At 32.7% G+C, this 14,920-nt stretch overlaps 1 pseudogene; it reads left to right on the top strand.

Moving 5' to 3' along the window:
* Positions 1-14,920, top strand: part of LOC148954635 (uncharacterized) — a 53,038-nt pseudogene that overhangs the window by 17,318 nt on the left and 20,800 nt on the right.

The raw sequence follows: 14,920 nt of genomic DNA, 5'->3' as shown, positions 1-14,920 counted from the left end.
TCCAAATGCCCCTTCAGGAATTATGATGGAAAGCGAAAATGTAGAGGGTGAGCTAAGAGTTCAAGATGCATTTACATTCTATTTTGCTAATATCGGCAAAACTACAGCCTCTTCTGTAAGTCCTTCTTCTTCTCTACCTGACTTTAGATCTTAACTTGGATGGCCTTGTCTAAATCAATGGCATTGAAACCTGCCTCTGACGCTGAAATAGCCAGAGTTGTCAATGGTTTGAGGGGCTCTTCATCTTCTGGCCCAGACCGTATTCCGACTAAGGTTGTCCAGTTCATTCTTTCTATCATAGTTTCTGCCCTCACGAGACTTATCAATCTTTCCTTTGAAAATGGTGTTTTCCCAAATGCTTTAAAGCATGCTCGCGTTGTTATTTTTTTTAAAGGTGGATCAAGGAATGATCCTGCAAATTATCGTCCCATATCCCTTTTATCAGTATTTAGTAAAATTTTGGAAAAAGCTAGACTTTCTCGACTTCTTGTTTTTCTTAATTCTAAACACTTTTTTCATGATTCTCAGTTTGGTATTAGGGCGAAGCACTCAACTTACCATGCATTCGCACCTTTCTTGAATTATTTACATTCAGGTCTTGACTCTGGTCTGACACTTGCTGCACTTTTTCTCGATGTACCAAAAGCATTCGACTCATTAACACACAATATTCTTCTTTGGAAACTGTCCCATATTGGTATAAGACGGAATACTTATTCTTGGTTTCTATCATATTTATCTGGTTGAGTCATTTCGGTTGATTCGCATTTTTCTAACCCTTCTGGAATAGATTTTGGCGTTCCACAAGGACCTGTCATTGGGCCGGCACTCTTTTTAATCTATGTCAATGACCTTATTAGTGCGGTTGAAAATTTAACATCTGCCATTTGCTGTTGTCTTTGTCAACCAGCATCCGTCACTAATTGCGACAGGAGTTTGTCCTTACCGGATGCACTTATTGCTTTTTCTGATGACACTACTCTCGGCACAGGTGGTAGAACTGAGTCTGATCTTCGTTCAAAGATGAAAGCCCTTTTTCAAAGAGCTATCCAATGGTTTGATGTAAATTATCTCGCCTTAAATGTCAGGAAGTCATTTTTTCTCATTTTCTCCAGAGTATCAAAGGTTTGCCCTGACTTAAATGAAATCCACGTATCAAGAGGTTCTCTAAGTAGACCTAAGGATCGTTAAGTTCGATTCCTAGGCATCTTGCTTGACAAAAATCTTTCCTTCAAGCACCATATTGACCTGATTAAAATGAAAGTTTCCAGAAGTCTTGGAATCCTTCGAAAGCTCAAACGCATATTTCCAGGGTCGACTCTTAGAATCTTGTTCTACAGCCTAGCTCAGTCTTATGTTTTATATTGTTCTGTTATTTTGATGTCAACTTTTCCCTCGCCTCTGATGCCACTTTCAAAACTTTATGATAAACCAAGGACTCTTATTAAGGAAACTATTCGATCTTCACTTAAACCCTTGCTTGATGTACAATCTCTCTATTTCCTTTCTTGTTCTTTTTTTTTACAGTTTCACGGCCATCTTCTTGCTGTTCTATATAATAACATGTCTTTGGTTTCTGATCAATCGACTTATCATCTTCGCATTCCAGCAATTCAAATATTCTTCATACTCCATCAGTGAGGTCTGACTTCAACCCTCTGACAATTTGCAACAGGATATGGAACATGCTCCCTGTGCCTTCACGAAGCTGCCACTCGTTTGTATGTTCACAAATTATGTTAGAGAATGTCTAGCTAGTAATTAAGTTTTTACCATTTCCCTTGGAGTTGATGACTCTGGATTGAGTTGGATATGTATTTGAGTTCGTGAAATCATACGCCACCCCCTGCCTAGCTTGTCATTTTGGGGATGATTAAGGTGGGCGACTGGATTTTTTTGGATTTTGTTTGTATTTTACTGTGTTCGTATTTTTATCTCCCCTGTTCTTTCCCGGCCATGGAGCCTTATGGGGGAGATCTTGTTGAAGTAGTTTTTTATTTATAATTTTTATTGTCAAATGAAGAACTCAATACTCAGAGTCCAAGATTTATCGATTCAAAGCTATGGTTTTCGCGCAGCATTATATTTTGGATGTTGTGGGTATACTTATTGCAAATTTATCAGCAGTTATCTAGACAATCCTCGATTGAGGAACTTTATAGTGAAAAATAACCCTTTCCCAGCTGTATAATATTGTTTTCAGTGCCCTAAGAATAAAGTGTTTCAATAATGTTTGTAAATTTGTTTATTAATATAACTTACATGTACAATAAAAAGCCCTCATCTTTTAGATTGCTTGTTCCAGGATGAATCTTCAGTATGTTATACTATAAGGGGTGTTTTTTCTTATCTTTTACTCCTACATTTTTCCGTGTTCCTTCCATTTTTTATATTCTCTTTTTCAGTGTCTATTTCTGTGTTTTCTTATTTTTTCTTGTAGAAGTATAACTGCTGTTTCAACCCGAATTACCCCCCCCCCCCCACCTTAACAATAATTGTGTAAGTATTTATTCATTCATTCATATATTTATTTTTCTCGAAAGCAGTTCCATATTTTTTCAAGAAAATATGTATCATGGGATATTCTGGCCAAAAAAATGATCTAGATTTGTCAGAAGTTTGAGAAAATTTGTTTAGAGCCTAAATTTTGGAAAAAGATTCATGTCAGTGACAACATTCTTGTATACATTTTTACAGTTTTGCAATGACGTCACATTTATGTAGAAAAAAGGGTAATTGCAAAAATATTTGTATAAAATATAACAAGGGATTACAACAATTCAAAAACCTTAAAAAACAAAACCAAAGTTTGAAGCTTAGTAGACTATCGGTGTTAGAAATTAGACTTGATTCAATACCATATATCTTTGAAAAAACTGGAGTTTGAAAAGACATATCAGTATGAAAAACTTATCTAGAGGTAGACTCAAAAAAAAAAAAATTACAAGCTGTTATAAATGATAATTCGTTGGAAGAAATAGAAGTTTTTTCCCACCACCTGAACAGTTAACAAATCTACAACCTGGACCGTCATTTAAAACTAGACCAATAAGGGCAGCTAAAGCCAAGGGGATCGGCAAACTGCCTGTAGTTATAAAAATGCTAAATGAAGAAGAAATGAAAATGGAGTTAGAAGATAAGCGACAGTGTAGTAAAAATTTAAAAAAATTGAAAACGATACTTATGATAAATAATTCGGGATTTCGACATGGATAAGGTCATCAATGCTTACCATGTCTTTGTTTAAAAAATAAAGTTTTGGTGATATGTATTTCATAATAACAAAAGACAAGCCGGAAAAAAGTTGAAGTTCAGGGTTGGAATAGTGGCTTCAGCCAGGCTTTTTTCTTCTCCGCAGCTGTCAGGGCACTGGAAAATCATAGAGAGTTTTTCAATGACTCATTCTAAAGTAAATTGATGTATTTGAAATGTTTTCCAATTTACGAAAATAATTTCTGAAAAGGAATCATTTTTTTACGAAACACTCCATTTTCTATAGCACTGTAGTAGCAGCTTATGCTATTATAACATCAGGAATCATCAGATTCATCGGATCATCACATATACCTGTAGTAGCTAATATTATTTACATCTTGTTGCATACTAAAATGGATATAGTAATTTTAACATTATAAAAAGCATGAAAATATATTTATGTAAAATTCTGTAATTCTTTTAGTTTATAGTAAAGTTACATAAAAGAACGAACTTTAGTCCATAGTATTATATAAAAGATCGATCTTCAGATATAGCTGAAGCCTAGTAAAGAGGAAACCACACACATAGTAACTAAAAGTTAAAATAACGCAAGCATCTTCTGAAAATTGACTTGTCTGGGGTAACGTATAACTAAGCCAACAGCTGCAGGCCTACAAGAGACTATTTAACCTTCAACAGACTACTTTAGGCACAACAGAGCCAAAAACTGCTTGTACAAGTAAGCCAGCAACTGTAGGCATAGTTAAGCCAATAGCTGCACGTATAACTAATTGTTCGCGTTGCAGTGATAGCTAGGAACCTAGTAAGTGACGATAACGCCCCATAGTAAAAAATAAAAACAGCCCGTAACTCCTAAAACTAGAATCAGATCAAAAAGCGAAGCACAGGACTAGAGCCGCATTGTCCAATACCCCTAAATAGGAAACTAACTGTTCCTTGGCTTGAAAAACATGGGAAATGTATTGGTTTGAAAATCGAGAAAGGTGACTGAAGCCACAATATTCCGCATCGACAACAGGTTTGTTTTTTTCGTTTTTTTCTCCTCAGCTAGCTCGGCACTGGAAAATCATAGAGAGCTGTATAATGGCTCATTTTAAAGGAAATTGCTACATCTTGTGCCTTTTGAAACTAAAAATAAAATAGTTTTTCAAATAGAATCAATTTTGAAAAAATAATGCATTTTCATGTACAAGCTTGATACAAAGAAAATAAATTCGCTTGAAAATCAAGAAAATTGACTCTAACTACGTTATTCTCCACAAACGGGATATTTTTTTTTCTTTCTTCTTCTTCTTCTTTTCCACAGGTAGCTTGGCACTGGATCATCGTAGAGAGTTGTTCAATGGCTCATTTTAAAGTAAATCTCTAGATTTAGTGCTATTTGTACTTTATTCTTTTTTTAATTAAATATTTTTTACGAAAAACTTAATTTTTTATATACAAAATTGATCAATGACGTCATAGTCGTTGGATGTGGTTAGTATCCGGGTTGCAGCGGTAGCTAGCATCCGGGTTGCAGCGGTAGCTATCAACCTAGTAAGAGACAATCACGTCCAACGTTAAGAAATATAAAAACCCTTAATTCCTAAAAAAAGAGTCGGATCAAAACAAAAAAGTACACCATTAGAACCGCCTTGTCCCAGACCCTGCTAATCGAAACTTACCGCCCTTTGTCTTGAATAACAAAGAAAATAGATTGGCTTGAAAATCAGGAAAATTGACTTTAACAACTTTATTCTCCACAAACAGAAATATTTTTTTCTTTCTTCTTCTTCTTTTTTTCCACCAATAGCTTGGCAATGGAACATCGTATAGAGTTGTTCAATGGCTCATTTTAAAGGAAATCTCTAGATCTAGTGTTATTTGTACTTAATTTTTTTTTAATCAACTATTTTTTACGAAAAACTTAATTTTTTATATGCAATATTGATCAATGACTTCATAGTCGTTAGATGTAGTTAATACATAAGGGCTCAATCATCGAATTTAAGCTGAAACTAAGTAAAGGACAATTATGCCTCCATATATTCACAGTGATGTATAAGATTTCCCATTACATCTGTAAACTGTTCCACAGTTGCCGGTCCATACCTTGGAAGCTTTTCACTAAACATGCAACATTTCTTTTGGATATTACTATGAAGTTTTGCGAAAGCATCTCTAGCTGACTTTTCCACAAAATCCATTCTTTCAGAGATAATTTTAATCTTTAATTTTGAATATTTTTCGTAATCCCGGTAAAACATTCGTAAAGTTTTTTTCAATCTACAAAGATCAGCCTGTGCGTTCTTTGCAGCTTGTGTAAACTGCAAAAATATCCATGGTATCCGAGCAATAGTTCGAATATTTCAATTCAAGCTAGAAAAATACCTTAAAATTTTAAAATTAGTTTTATTTTTGGTTAGGTTCTAACTACCCGATGTGGGGTTTACTATGTATTTTCAGACCAAAAATACAATTTTTTAATATATTTTACTTTTCAGTTTAGAATCGCTAAAGTTATTATGTAAACTGCAAAAATATTTATGTTTTACAATAAGGAACGAACTCTTGCCTATACTATCTTGCATAGACAGCTTAACTACAGCATAGGCTTGTACATTTATATTTAAAGTCAAGACATTTTCATTAAAATACAATAAAGAACGACCTCTTGCCTATACTAAATTTTTATAGGCCACTTACGGATAGTATAGTCTAGTACAGTTATATTTAAGGTCAATATATTAAAATTTTCCATTAAAAGACGATCATTGGAATAAAAACCAATTACATACATTAGATTTAGTTCGCTACTTGATTTTTTGAGGCTAGTCTCTTACTATTTCAAAGAAAAAAAGCCGTAGGCTTTTTCCTGTTTGTAATCATCCGGGTTGCAGTGGTAGCTAGCAACCTAGTAAGAGACGATCACGCCCTATAGTAAATACTAAAGTAACCCATAACTCCTGAAAAAAGTAGCTCCTAAAAAAGGAGTCAGATCAAAACAAAAAGTACACCATCCGGGTTGCAGCGGTAGCTAGCAACCTAGTAAGAGACGATCACGTCCAATGTTAAGAAATGTAAAAACCCATAGTTCCTAAAAAAGGAGTCAGATCAAAACAAAAAGAACACCATTAAAACCGCCTTGTCCAAAATCCCTGTATAGGAAACTTTCTGTCATTTGGCTTGAACAGCAAGGGAAATATATTGGCTTGAAAATCAAGAAAAGTGGCAGCTACTACAACATTCTGCCTAAACGGGATATTTTCTTTCTTTCTTGTTATCCAGAGATAGCTTTGCACTGGAACATCGTAGAAAGTTGTTCAATGGCTCATTTTAAAGGAAATTAATTGGGTTAAAAACCTTTTGTAACTAAAACAAATTAAAACAGGATAAATTTTTCCACAAAAAACTGTATTTTTGATGTCTTTTCAAAGACATTTGATTTTTGTTTTTGAAGCAATCAAACAGTTCGTGGTAAGGATGTATTTTAAACTTTATATTCCATAGATAGCTTAGCACTGGAACATCGTAGAGAGTTGTTCAATGGATCATTTTAAATCCGGGTTGCAGCGGTAGCTAGCAACCTAGTAAGAGACGATCACCTCCAATGTCAAGAAATATAAAACCCCCAACTCCTAAAAAAAGAGTCAGATCAAAACAAAAAGTACACCATTAGAACCGCCTTGTCCGAATCCTCTATAAAGGAAACTTACCTCCCTTTGGCTTGAATAACAAAGAAAATATATTGGCTTGAAAATCAAGAAAATTGACTTTTACCACGTTATTCTCCACAAACGGGATATTTTTTTCTTTCCGCTTTTTCTTTCTGCTCAGCTAGCTGGGCACTGGAAAATCATAGAGAGCTGTATAATAGCTCATTTTAAAGGAAATTGCAACATCTAGTCACTTTTGTATTTAAAAATAAAATACTTTTTAAAGTAGAATCAATTTTGTCAAAAAAATTGCATTTTTGATGTATTTTCATACTGCAGTCTTTTCAAAGATATTTGAATTTTGAAGCAATAAAACAGTCCATGTAATGAACTCTATAGTAATAATAGCTACTTGTCTCAATAGTAACCGAAACTCCTGGAACCAAAATTTTCTTTTTTGTCTTAATATATAAAATTATTATTTAAAATTAAAAAATATTTATGATTAATAATAATTAATATTAATTTTTTAATTTAATAAACAAAAATAAATTAAAATTATAAACTTATTTTTTATTTTTGTCTCCTTTAATAAATTTTTTTTTCATCTCAGTTCAAATTTATTATTGTATCCTGTAACCCGTAAAGTACATATCTCCATATTATTGTCTCATAATTGCAATTATTTTAGTTTTCAGTCCAGAATCACTAAACTTATTATTTAATATAATAAAGAACGACCTGTTGCCTATACTAAATTATATAGGCCACTTAACTATAGTATAGGTTAGTAAATTTACATTAAAAGACGATCACTGAAATAACAAACCATTCCATACATTGGACTTAGTTAGCTACTTGATTGTTTGAGTTTTGTCTCTTACTATTTAAAAGAAGAAAAAGCCGTAGGCTTTTTCCTGTTTGTATTTATAGTTAAAAAACGAACTCAGGTCCAAAGAAACTGAACCCTGTGTTCATTCATATTATCTTCATTATTTTAGCTAGAATGCAAATAAACAAGTTTCTTTTTTAAATTTTAAATTGAAAAGATAGTGCTTTTAATTCAACATATTAAAAATTCTCCCCGACGGGGAATCGAACCCCCTTCTCCCAGGTAACGAGTAGGCATGCTTACCATTAGACTATCTAACACTTATAAAATAAAAGTTACATATAAGATATGATAATATTATAATAAAGAACGACCTCTTACCTATACTAAATTTTATACGCCACTTAATTATAGTATAGGTTAGTAATTCAACAGATACTATAGCACTGGAACATTGTAGAGAGTTGTTCAATGGTTTACAGTAAAGAACGAACCTTAGCCCATAGTAGCAGAAATAAGAATATCTAGGTTGCAGCGGTAGCTAGCAACCTATTAATTACATAATTATATTATAGTAAAGAACGAACTTCAGTTCATAGTTATAATAAGGAACGACCTCTTGCCTATACTAAATTTTATACGCCACTTAATTATAGTATAGGTTAGTACTTCAACAGATAGCATGGCACTGGAACATCGTAGAGAGTTGTTCAATGGCTCATTTTAAAGTAAATTAATGGGGTTAAATTACATTATAGAACGAACTTCAGTTCATAGTAACTGAAATATTAAAAGAATTACAGTAGAGAACGACATGATCATGCTAACTGAAATAATCTATTTTACATTAAAAGACGATCATTAGAATATTTACAATAAGGACCGAAGTATATCTCATAGTAACTGATACAACAAGGAAAAGAATATATATATAGACTGATGTTTATTCCTTAAAGGCTAAGTTCTTATAATTCATAACTTAGTAAAGAACGAACTAAAGCCCAGAGAAACTGAACTCTGTGGCTCATTTTATTGTTTATAATAAAGAACGACCTCTTGAGTACACTAAATTTCATACACCACTTAATTATACTATAGGTTAGTAATTCCATAGATAGCTTGGCACTGTAACATCGTAGAGAGTTCTTCAATGGCTCATTTTAAAGGAAATTAATATGGTTAAAAGCCTTTTGTAATTAAAACAAATTATTTTTAAAATATTATAATAAGGAACGAATATTTTACCGATTATCTACTAATAACCATATATGACGTAATAAGTGACATGACGTAATATCTAAAACCTATTGTGTACTTATAACCATATATGACTTAATTAGCGACGTGACGTAAAAATTGAAAAAAATAATTTTTATTCTATTTTCGTTTTTAGTTCAGAATCGCTAAAGTTATAAACTGCAAAAATATTTATGGTGTCTGAACAATAGTTTTAATCTTTTAATTTAGACTTGAAAAATACCTGAAAATTTAAAAATTAGTTTAATTTTTTGTTAGGTTCTTGATACTTGATACGTGACTTAAACATTCAACTAATGGTTACATAATGGTTTTACATTAAGGAACGAACTGTAGTCCATAGTAACTGAAGTAATAAAAGGAATCACTATATAGATGATTATTCTAATTGTATTCGCATAAAGAATCCATATATAGAAGCCTTCCACGTGCCGAGTGCACGCAGATATATATTGTCTTTGAAGTGACTACAGTATGAAAAGAAACTTAATTGCGTAAAGAGCAAACAAACTGGTAATTGCAAAAATGATTGTATACATTTTAACAGGATTGCAACAATTCAAAACCCTTAAAAAAATAAAACCAAAAGTTTGAACCTTAGTTTACAGTAAAGAACGATCTCTCGCCCATAGTAACTGATATACGGTGGTTTACCCCTTAAACCACCGTATAAAGAGACTTCGGCGGAGTCTCTTTGCTTAACAACAAAGAAAATATGTCGGCTTGTTATTAAAAAAAACCTAACAAATAAATTAAAATAGTTTTAAAATTTTCACGTATTTTTCCAGATTTCACATAAGGGATAGATAAAGCTATCATAAATAGTGTCAGTCAAGAAGATCTCGTGTATTAGTCATTAATAGAAGTTTTGTTTAGACTTTTCAGGTATTTATCCGGGTTGCAGCGGTAGCTAGCAACCTAGTAAGAGACGATCACGTCCAATGTTAATACATTAAAGAACGAACTTTCTTCCATAGTAATTGAAGTATTATAAGAAATCATTATATAGATGATGAATTTTCCTTAATGATTAATATTAGACATAAATTAAAATCTTGTTTAGGGTAATTATAATAAAGATCGAACTCTTCCCTATACTAACTTGCATAGGCAATTTCACTGTCGTTAAGATTACAGTATTTATATTATTACAATGCAAAAGGTATGATAAAAAAGTGCAAAACTCTGTAAACTGCAAAAATATTTAGAATGTTTGAGTAATTTTACATTAAGGAGCGAACTGTAACCCATAGTAACTGAAGTAATAAAAGGAATCATAATATAAATTATTATTGAAATAATATTCGTTAAGAAATCATCATAAGTAAGAATTTCCCGTACCGGGAGTCAAACTATATCCAACTGGGTAAAAATAGGCTATCCTATCCAGTAGACCATGCAAGATATATAAAAATGTTTACATAAAGGATCGATGTCGTTCATTATAAATTATAAAAAAATCCGGGTTGCAGCGGTAGCTAGCAACCTAGTAAGAGACGATCACGTCCAATGTTAAGAAATATAAAAACCCCTAACTCCTAAAAAACAGTCAGATCAAAACAAAAAGTAAACCATTAGAACCGCCTTGTCCGAATACCCCAAAAAAGGAAACTTACCGCCTTTTGGCTTCAATAACAAAGAAAATATATTGGCCTGAAAATCAAGAAAATTGACTTTAACCACGTTATTCTCCACAAACGAGATATTTGTTTCTTTCCGTTTTTTTTCTCCTCGGCTAGCTGGGCACGGGAAAATCATAGAGAGCTGTATAATAGCTCATTTTAAAGGAAATTGCTACATCTAGTCACTTTTGTAATTAAAAATCAAATGCTTTTTAAACTAGAATCAATTTTGTAAAAAAAATTGCATTTTTTATGTGTTTTCATACTGCAGTCTTTTCAAAGATATTTGAATTTTGAAGCAATGAAACAGTTCATGGTAATGAACTCTATAGTAATAATAGCTACTTGTCTCAATAGTAACCGAAACTCTAAAGAACGAAATTTTGGTACCAATAGATATATCAAAGCAAACAGTTCGTGATAACGAAATGTATGTTGTATAGTAAGAGCGACTCGTCCCAATTGTAAAACTTGCTACATCTAGTTCCTTCTTTAATTAAAGATAAAATATTTTTTTAATAGTTCTGGGTTGCAGCGGTAGCTAGGAACCTAATTAAAAGAGATCATTCGAAGAACATACCATTGTATATATTGGACTTAGTTAGCTGCTCGATTCCTTGAAAAAAAATCTTATTTGTCAACTGAAACTGGAATAATTCCTGAAAATTAAAAAAAAATAATTTTATTTAGCTGCAAAGTGCAAAAATATTCACGGTGTCTGAACAATAATTTCCATTTTTTAATTCAAACCAGAAAAAGCCTGAAAATTTAAAAATTAGTTTGGTTTTCCTTTTGCTTCAATTGAATCGCTACACCATTTTTATGCCATTAATTTTGTATCATCTTAGTTCAAAATTTTTTGGCTTAACCCATAAATTACGTATCTCTATATTGTTGTCCTATATTTCCAATGAGAAATATTCAATTTTTTTTTTTTTTAGTTTTGAGTTCAGAATCTCTACAGTTATTATGTAAACTGCAAAAATATTTATTATGTCAAACCAAAAATACTAATTTTTTAATTCAAACTAGAGCAATACCTGACAATTTTTGAATTAGTATTGTTTTTGTCTCCTGGAACCAAAATTTTCTTTTTTTGCTTAATCGCTTAAGTTATTATGTAAACTGCAAAAATATTTATGATGTCTAACCAGTAATAGTAATTTCTTAATTTAAGCTACAAAAATACATGAAAATTTTAAAATTAGTTTTGCTTTTTGTCTCCTGGGAACCAAATTTTTATCATCTCAGTTCAAAGTTATTATTGTATCCTGGAACCAAACTTTTTTTGGTTTGTAACCCGTAAAGTACGCATCTCCATATTATTGTCTTATAATTGCAATTATTTTAGCTTTTCAGTCCAGAATCGCTAAACTTATTATGTAAAATGCAAAAATATTTATGGTGTCTAACCAATAATACTAATTTTTTAATTCAAGCTAGAGAAATACCTGAAAATTTTAAAATTAGTTTTGTTTTTTGCTAGGTTTTAGCTACTCGACACGGGGTATTGTGTTCTTAATAATTTTAAACACTGAAAAAATATGGTCTCACGCGAGTGGAAAAAAAGAAAGAATAATAATATTTCAGAACGTGAGGAGAATTACAATCCAGCCGTAGTTCCAGACGTAGAAGTTCAAATAGAAAACCTTATCAGAAATGTCGTTGACATTTTGAAACAGGAAGAAAATATTCTGCTCATAAATGCAACAAAGGTGACGGTATTCGGTAGCAATCATAGTGGCTATAGCTTTGACCTGTGGAATTCGACACCAAAAGACCACAAGATAATACAGCTGGGGAATTGTTTATGCGGAGGACTTAAAAACTTTAAGGCGTTTCTACACACCCTAAAAATGACACTTGTCCACCCTGAAAGTTTCTATTTGATCCGGGGTGATCATGAATCCATTCTAATGCCCCAAATACATGGCGAAGATTATAAAAAAAACTATGAAGTATTCAAGCAAAATATATAATCTAATTATAAAATGTTGTCAGTACATACCTATTGCTGCTGTTGTTAACGATAGATACTGGTGTGCATACGGTGGTATTCCTTATTTTCAAAAAGATCTACCACACAAAATTGATTTCCCGCTGAATGAAGACCCGCAGGATCGTTTACGGGTAAGTAAACTAATGCCAGTAGTTCTTAGGAACATTTTATGGTCTTCGGCTGCTAAAAACTTTCACTCTCCACTATGTTTTGAAACAAGCAAAACAGGAGGAGACGAAACGATATATAATTTCACATCTCTAGGAGCAATGCAGTTCTTGGAAAATAATAAACTACGCTGGATAATCACTGATAAAAAAACTTTATTGTGATGGTGAAAATGCCGTAAGCAGTCCGTGTGGTAATTATAAGCTAGAGATTTGTGGGAAGGAACACAAGATCATAAAGCTTAAATCTGATGGCTAAGTTGTGTCAAGTTTTTTGTTAAAGTTTGTGTCATGTTTTGCGTCAAGTTTTGCGTTAAGTTTTGTGTCAAGTTTTGTGTCAAGTTGTGTGTCAAGCCGTATGCAAGTTTAGAGTTTTAGTATAGGATTTTAGTTTAGAGTTTTAGTTTAGAATTTTAGCGTAGAGTTTTTGTTTAGAGTTTTAGTTTAGAGTTTAACTTAGTTTAGTTTAAAGTTTTAGTTCAGTTTCGGTTTCAGTTTAAAGTTTTTGTTTAGCTTAGGGTTTTAGCTTAGAGTTTTAATTTAGAGTTATAGGTTAATCCGGGTTGCAGCGGTAGCTAGCAACCTAGTAAGAGACGATCACGTCCAATGCCAAGAAATATAAAAACCCCTAACTCCTAAAAAAAGTCAGATCAAAACAAAAAGTACACCATTAGAACCACCTTGTCCGAAACCCCTGTATAGTAAAATTTCTGTCCCTTGGCTTGAACAGCAAGGGAAATATATTGGCTTGAAAATCAAGAAAAGTGGCAGCTACTACAACAATCTGCCTAAACAGGATATTTTTTTTTCTTTTTTTCTTTTTTTCCAGAGATAGCTTGGCGCTGGAACATCGTAGAGAGTTGTTCAATGGCTTATTTTAAAGGAAATTAAGTGGGTTAAAAACCTTCTATAGTAACTAAAATAAATTATTTCTAAAAGAGAATAAATTTTTCCACCAAAAACTGCATTTTTGATGTCTTTTCACACTGCAGTCTTTCAAACATAATCGTATACCAGCGGTAAGATTTGAACCCACGCCTCCAAATAGACTGGTGGCTAACACCAGTGCCTTGGACCACTCGGCCAGGCTGCCTCTCATAAATAAATATATATGTGAATTTGGGTTGCAGCAGTAGCCAGCAACCTAGCAAGAGACGATCAGTCCAATGCTAAGAAATATAACAAAACTCCTAAAAATAGAGTCAAATCAAAACAAAGGTACATCATTAGAACTACCTTGTCTGAACACCCTACTAGATTAATAATGAATGTCATCATAGTTTTATATTAGAGCTATGAAGTGAATACAAAAACACGAAATTATATTGTTGTTTCTGAAGACGTCATGAAATAATACCATTGCGACATGACGTCATTAAATAAAATCATTACGCCATGACGTCATAAGTACTATATAAGAAAGTTCAGAGCTGTAAATCGTCTCATTCATGAATACATAATGGTTAGATCAAAGCAAGCAACACGCAAGTTGAAAAAACTGTACTATTAAAAAAAACAGAGATAGTATCTCGAAAAGAAAAAAAGCAAAGGTATTCAACCGACCAGGCGTATCGAGAAGTAATCAAACAAAACAGCAAGATGTGTTATCACAATGATTACTACTTAAGAACGACAAAGATTTAAATGGTCTCATTCGTGAATTACATAATGGTTAGATCAAAGCAAGCTGCACGCAAGTTAAAAAAAAACAGTACTAAACAGACAACAGAGATAGTATCTTGAAAAGAGAAAAGCAACCGCCTTGTCCGAAACACCTATATAGTAAACCTTCTGTCCCTTGGCTTGAACAGCAAGGGAAATATATTGGCTTGAAAATCAAGAAAAGTGGCAGCTACTACAACATTCTGCCTAAACGGGATATTTTTTTTCTTTGTTTCCAGAGATAGCTTGGCACTGGAACATCGTAGATAGTTGTTCAATGGCTCATTTTAAAGGAAATTAATTGGGTTAAAAATCTATAGTAACTAAAATAAATTATTTCTAAAAGAGAATAAATTTTTCCACCTTAAACTGCATTTTTGATGTCTTTTCACGCTGCAGTCTTTCAAACATAATCGTATACCAGTGGTAAGATTTGAACCCACGCCTCCGAAGAGACTGGTGGCTAACACCAGTGCCTGGTACCACTCGGCCAGGCTGCCTCTTATAATCTGGGTTGCAGCAGTAGC

Source organism: Artemia sp. Qi Xiang Cuo, chromosome 3 (genome assembly GCF_049724085.1).
Source record: "Artemia sp. Qi Xiang Cuo chromosome 3, ASM4972408v1, whole genome shotgun sequence".
In the NCBI taxonomy this organism is placed as follows: Eukaryota; Metazoa; Arthropoda; class Branchiopoda; order Anostraca; family Artemiidae; genus Artemia; species Artemia sp. Qi Xiang Cuo.
Note: the sequence above shows the minus strand (reverse complement) of the source record. Positions and strands in the feature narration are given on the sequence as shown.